The following is a 6,521-nucleotide window of genomic DNA, read 5'->3' as shown; positions in this document are numbered from 1 at the left end:
TATTCTCTAGCTCCATCTAGTTACCTGCAAATGCCATAATTTCATTCTTCTTTAAGGCTGAGTAATATTCCATTGTGTATATATACCACATTTTCTTTATCCATTCATCTGTTGAAGGGTACCAAGGTTGGTTCCATAGTTTAGCTATTGTGAAATGAACTGCTGTAAACATTGATGTGGCTGTGTCAGTGTAGTTTGCTGATTATAAGTCCTTTGGGTATAAACCGAGCAGTGGGATTACTGGGTGAAATGGTGATTCCATTCCAAGTTTTCTGAGGAATCTCCATACCACTCTTCATAGTGGCTGCACCAATTTGCTGTCCCACCAGCAATGTATGAGTGTACCTTTTTCCCCACATCCTCACCAACACTTATTATTGCTTTTATTCTTGATAATTTCCATTCTGACTGGGGTGAGATGAAATCTTAGAGTAGTTTTGATTTGCATTTCTCTAATTGCTAGAGATGATGAACATTTTTTTTTCATGTTTGTTGATCTATTGTATTTGTTGTTCTGTGAAGAGTCTGTTCAGTTCCTTAGCCCATTTGTTGATTGGGTTATTTGGGTTTTTGGTGTTAAGTTTTTTGAGTTCTTTATATATCCTGGAGATTAGTGCTTTGTAATTTTCTTTGCAATTATAATTTAAATCCATCAAGAGGAGCTGGAGAATAGCTTAGTGGTAGAGCACTTGCCTAGCATGTGCAGGGCCCTGGGTTCAATACCCAGCACCACATAGAAAAAAATCCATTAAGAGAAGAAGATAAAGGAAAAATGTATATTTAGTCTTTTATATTTACCTATGGAATTTATTTTGTTGGTACTTTTTATTTATTGCAAATTTGACTTACCATCTACTGTCATATTTCTTTTTCAGATAGTAGAAGGATTTCCATTTGTAATTCTTACAAGGAAGGCTGGCTAGCAACAAACTCTCAGTCATTATTTCAGAATGTCATTTTACCTCATTTCTGGAGAATCATTCTACTGGATATAGAATTCTTGGTTAACAGTTGTTTGCTTTTTTTCCTGCTTTTTGAATATGTCATCCTATGGCATCCATTGTTTCTGATGAGAAATTGACTATAGGGTCATGTTGTGTTTCATTTAAATATGATAATTGTTCTTTTTTTCATACTTCTCTATATTCTTTGAATATCACATGTCTAAGCATGCATCTATTTTTCTTTCTTTTTTGTTCTCTTCTGCAATTCCAGTTATGCTTGATGGTACTAAGCTTTATTTTCATTTTTTCTTTCAAAATTTCAGATTTTCAAGGGATTTTTAAGTTCCTTCTTGGTAAGTTTTCTAGAAATTTATTCATTTATCTAAATTATAAAATGTATTCTTTTAATATCCTTAGCATTTTGTGTTCCTTTTCACTTCTGATATTTGTGATTTCTTTCTGTAGCTTAAAAACATTTTAGCTATAGATGGATTCAATACCTTAATTTTATTTATTTATTTTCATGTGGTGCTGAGGACTGAATCCAGTACCTCACACATGTTAGGCAAGTGCTCTACCACTGAGCTACAACCACAGTCTCTTTCTGTATCTTAACAGTTATTTTTACAGATCAGTTTTTTCACAGAGAACAAATCTTGGCCTTTATTGATCTTTTTGGTTGTATTTATTTCATTGATTGCTTATCTGTTTTCGTTGTTGTTTTTATTTGGGTTTATTTTACAGTTCTTTTTCTAACTTCTTGATGAATATTTAACTCACTTTTTTTTTTTTTTAAAAGAAAGCTATAAATCTTTTATTATGATTTCCTCTAAGAACTCTTTACTATTCCCCATATGCTATAAACTGACCAGGAGCGCTTAACTGATTATGATTGCTTCTTTGACTCATAGAGGTTATTAAGGAGGAGGTTTCTTTTTTTAAAAAAATTTTTTTTAGTTGTAGATGAACTCAATAACTTTATTTTTATGTGGTGCAAAGGATTGAACCTGGTGTTTCATGCATGGTAGGCAAGTGCTCTACCACTGAGCTACAACTCCAGCCCCCAGGAGGAGATTTCTTAATTTCCAAATTTGGAAGGATTTATTAGTTTTATTATTATTTCTAGGATAATTGCATTGTGGTTGAAGAATGTGCCATCCATGATGCAAATCCCCTTAAAATGTGTTGAGTTACTTTCAACTCCACAAATGGCATTTAAAATAAGTATTCCATAAATGCTTATGAAAATGTACTTTGTTGATAGGTGTTCTGTGTTTAATGCACATGTGTGCACCGTCTTTCATACATGTATATTTATTTGGTCAAGTGGAGTATTGATTTAAGATTTCTATGTCCTACTGATTTTTTGTTTGCTTGTTCTGCTAATTAGTAAAAGATGTATGTTAAAATCTCCCATTGTAATTTGTATTTTCTATTCTTGTAGTGTTTGGTTTATATTATTTTAAGGTTTGTTACTAGGTGCACCAGAACTTAAAATTATTAGAGCTTCTTGGCTGAATTGAATAATTTCTCATCATAAAGTCTTCCTTTTTTAAATTATAATATTAATATACCACTTTTGTTAGCATTTAAAAGCCATATATTTTCCCTCATCTTTTAAAAAATATTTTCTCTAGTTTTCAATATGTCTTTTGTAAGCAGCATATATTTGGATTTTTAAAAAGCATAGTCTGACTTTAGTTTTTCAGCTAAACTATTTGTATTCAATGGAATTACTGATTTACATCATTTGTATTTAAGTCTAACAATGTCATTTATTATTTCTTTGTCCCATCTCTTTTATATTTATTTTCACTTTTCCTAGGTGTTCTGGACCAATTATTTTTTTCTCTTTTCCCACTGTTTTAGTTTGGAGTTTATATACTTTTCATGTTTTACTGAGTCTATACTATGGATACTTAAGTTATAAAACTTCATGTTGAATTCCTTTCTCCTCTACAAGGGTCTTGATATACTCAAATATTTTGTATTAGCTCTCAATGCAAAAGTTGCTTAAGTGCTCAGCTTACTTTTCTCAGTTTTGGCTTTTCATTACATTATTAACTAAAATCTCTTATTACACTATCAGCTTTCTGAAGATTTTTTAATCTACTAGTTTTAGTTTTCAGCACTAATACAAATAATCTTGCCTGCAGTATTCCTAGGAATGAAGTTCCTTACTTGTGTGCTGTGTGAATTGCCCATTTAAAAATTTTTTAATTAGGGTGGCTATAATTTTTTTCTTTATTGATTTATGTGATCTACATAGTAACCCTTTGCAGTATTTCTCTCAATCCCCTTTTTTTTATGCATTTAGCTTTTTCTTTAAACATAGAGTGGGGAGTAGGGGGATTTTTTTTTTTTTTTAAGAGCAGTTTTAGGTACACAGCAAAATTGAGTGGTTAACCTGGACTTTTGTAATCACATTTGCAACTAATGCAAAAACACTCTTTAATAACACTATACTGGCTCATGGGTAGTGCAAGTACCTATAATAATAAAATGTTCCTAATTTCTCATCTCCTGAATCATTGCTGTGTTCATTCCACTTAAGCATAATAAGTGTACATAAGCATACACATACACACCTCTGAATACACTGTTATTATTTTGGACATGAACTATTAGGTCAGTTAGCATAAGATAAGGAGAAGTTTTTACTTTACCTTCATTTATGCCTCTCTGATGCTCCCCCTTTATGCTGATCAGCATTTCTGATCTGTATAGTTTTCTCTCTCTGAAGAACTTCTTTTAACACTTCTTGCAAGGCACAAGGCGAGTCTACTAGCAATATTAACCCCCCCCCTCCCCCCGTCCACTACCATTTTTTTCCCCTCCTGGGGCTGGAGCTATAGCTCCTGGTAGAGTACATGCTTAGTAAGTGCAAGGACCTGGGCTTGATTTTCTGTATTGCAAGGAAAAAACTTTTCTTGTTTGTGTGAGGAAGTATTTCTTCTTAAATTTAGAGGGATAATTTCAGCAATTACAGAATTCTAGGTTGATGGTTTTATACTCTCAACTCTGAGTATTTCATTCCATTGTCTTCTTGTTCTCATGATTTCTGAGAAAAAGTGTTAGGTAATTCTTATCTTTGCTCCTCTACAGAGAAGTTGTTTTTCTCCTCTAGCTTCTTTCAAATTTTTTCTTTTTTTAAATTTGACTTTCTGAAGTTTGAATATGTTATGCTTAGTTGTAGTCTTTTTGCATCCATCCTGTTTGACATTCTTTGAACATCCTGGATCTATGATTTGTTGTCTGACATTATTCTGTGGGAAATTCTCAGTCACTATGGCCTTAAATATTGCTTCTGTTCTGTTCTTCTGGCATTCCCATCATGCATATGTTATACCTTTTATAGATGTTTTATTCTTAGATTTTCTGTTATGCTTTGTCTTCCCCAGTCTTTTCTCTTTGTTTTTTAGTTTAGAAGTTTCTATTGTTTTTTCAGCTGTGTCCTGTCTAATAATGAGCCCATCAAAGGCATTCTTCAATTCTGGTAGTATTTATTTATTTATTTATTTATTTATTTATTTATTTATTTATTTTTTTAGCATTATGAAACAATTTAATTACCAGAACCAGTGATTTTAACTAAATACTTACATATCAGATCCTTTTTTAGAAGGTGCTAACAAACACTGTTAAAACTTTTAAGTCAGACTTGAAAGGCAAGATAAGTGATTACCCTTCATACAATTATATCTCTGACCAAGGCATAAGAATTCACTTAGAAAAATGGCTTTCATAATATACCTAAAAATAGGATAGTTCATAAATTTTCAAGACTGTTCTTCCCTGCTGTGGACAGCCCCTTGATCTTTGACTGTAAAACTTAGCAAACTTTGGCATGCTCTAATGTTAGTTTTATAAGTACTGAAAACCCGTATAAATTTAGCATCATTTCTTATATCTGTATAGTGTTCTCATTCTGAATGCTTAAACATTTAGGTCACAAATCAAAATACCAATAGAAAAATATTCATCTTTAGACAGGTTGTATAGTTACCACATGTCAAAAAACTGACAAGAAAATTTAAACATTCAGAGCATAAAAATACTTCAAAGCATTATGAAATTTGAACTTAGCACGCTTTCCTAAATTTTAGTAGTTTCAACTACAGGAAAATATAGCTGCTATATAAGGACTGAGATGATTTAAGCTAACCAAAATATTCCCCAATTTCTGAAATCCATAGATTTTGTAGTTTTATTATAGTAACAAATAGTTGTCACAGTGAGATCTACACACATATACAGAATTATTACATTTAAATTCATATAGAACAATATTTACATTTTTAAGTTATACTTTTGAAAGTAGAAGATGAAGTACAGCTGAAGTTTTATAACAATAAGAAGAAAAATATACAGGACAAAAATAGAGTCATCAGTACAACTACCCATCCTCCATATAACGTGGATACTTTTTGTCAGAAAACTACATCTTCTTAATCTGATTGTCCAAATCATCAAAATATGGATGATTCAATGCCATTTTGCCAGAAATTCATTTGGTGGGATCATAGACTAACATTTTCAAGAGCAAATCCAAGTCATTTTCATCTAAGTTTTTGACAAGGGATGCCAGGCTTCCTGGTTTCCACTTGGGAAATGTATTCTTATAATCCTGTAAAGATTCCACTTTTGGCCACACTTCATTGTTGGGAGTGCCCAAAGCTCTGAAAATCCTGAAGAGTTGATCAATTTCTGAATCTCCATGAAAAAGTGGTTTCTTGGTTGCCAATTCTGCAAATATGGTGCCTGTACTCCAAATGTCAACTGGAGTGGAGTAACGAGCTGACCAGCAATACTTCAGAAGATCTATACCAAAGTGCCACTACCTCATGTGTGTATGCCCTAATAGATATTCCAAAAGCTCTGGCAAGGCCAAAATCAGCTAGTTTAATTGTTCCCTTGTCATCAATCAATAGATTTTGAGGTTTTAAGTCTCTATGAAGAACTCTTCTAGAGTGACAAAACACAATCCCCTGAAGGATTTGGTACAAATAACTCTTAACAAGTGAAAAATCCATGAACTGCCCAGGAGGGATAGAATCCAAGTACTTCTTGAGATCCATGGAAAGGAATTCAAAGATGAGATATAGCCTGGAATCCTGCATGAGCACATCTTGAAGGCTGACTATATTTGGATGATGAAATTCTTTTAATAGAGAAATTTCCTGAATTGCAGTACTAGGAACCCCTTCCTCTTTACTTTCTAGTCTGATTTTCTTCATGGCTACCCCTGACCTGTAGTTTTGTGTCCACCCTTACATACAACTCCATAAGTACCTTCTCCAATTTTCTCTATTTTGGTATAGTCTTCCATAGTTACTCAATAGGTATGCTAGATCAGTTGTTCCAGTGACAATTTTAATCTTCTCTTTTGTTTTTAACAGCCACACAAACACTCAAGACTCTGAAGAGTAGCACCCCGGATTATTGTCTTGCGGCAGCCGCGGCGGCAGCTACCCAGTCTGCGACTCCACACTCACCCTCCAAGTGCTCTTCTGGTAGTATTTTTTTCTGGCATTTTTTATTCTTAGAATTCCAGTCTTTCTGTTTAAATTATCCACC

General features: G+C 33.0%; 1 pseudogene across 1 annotated transcript; it reads right to left on the bottom strand.

Annotated features, from left to right (window-relative positions):
* Positions 1-4,524: 4,524 nt before the first annotated feature.
* LOC306658266 (cyclin-dependent kinase 1-like) lies at positions 4,525-6,273 on the bottom strand (annotated as a pseudogene). Its single transcript has one exon. The product of its transcript is annotated as a cyclin-dependent kinase 1-like (transcript).
* Positions 6,274-6,521: the final 248 nt, after the last annotated feature.

This window comes from Sciurus vulgaris (assembly GCF_902686455.1).
Source record: "Sciurus vulgaris genome assembly, chromosome: 3".
In the NCBI taxonomy this organism is placed as follows: Eukaryota; Metazoa; Chordata; class Mammalia; order Rodentia; family Sciuridae; genus Sciurus; species Sciurus vulgaris.
Note: the sequence above shows the minus strand (reverse complement) of the source record. Positions and strands in the feature narration are given on the sequence as shown.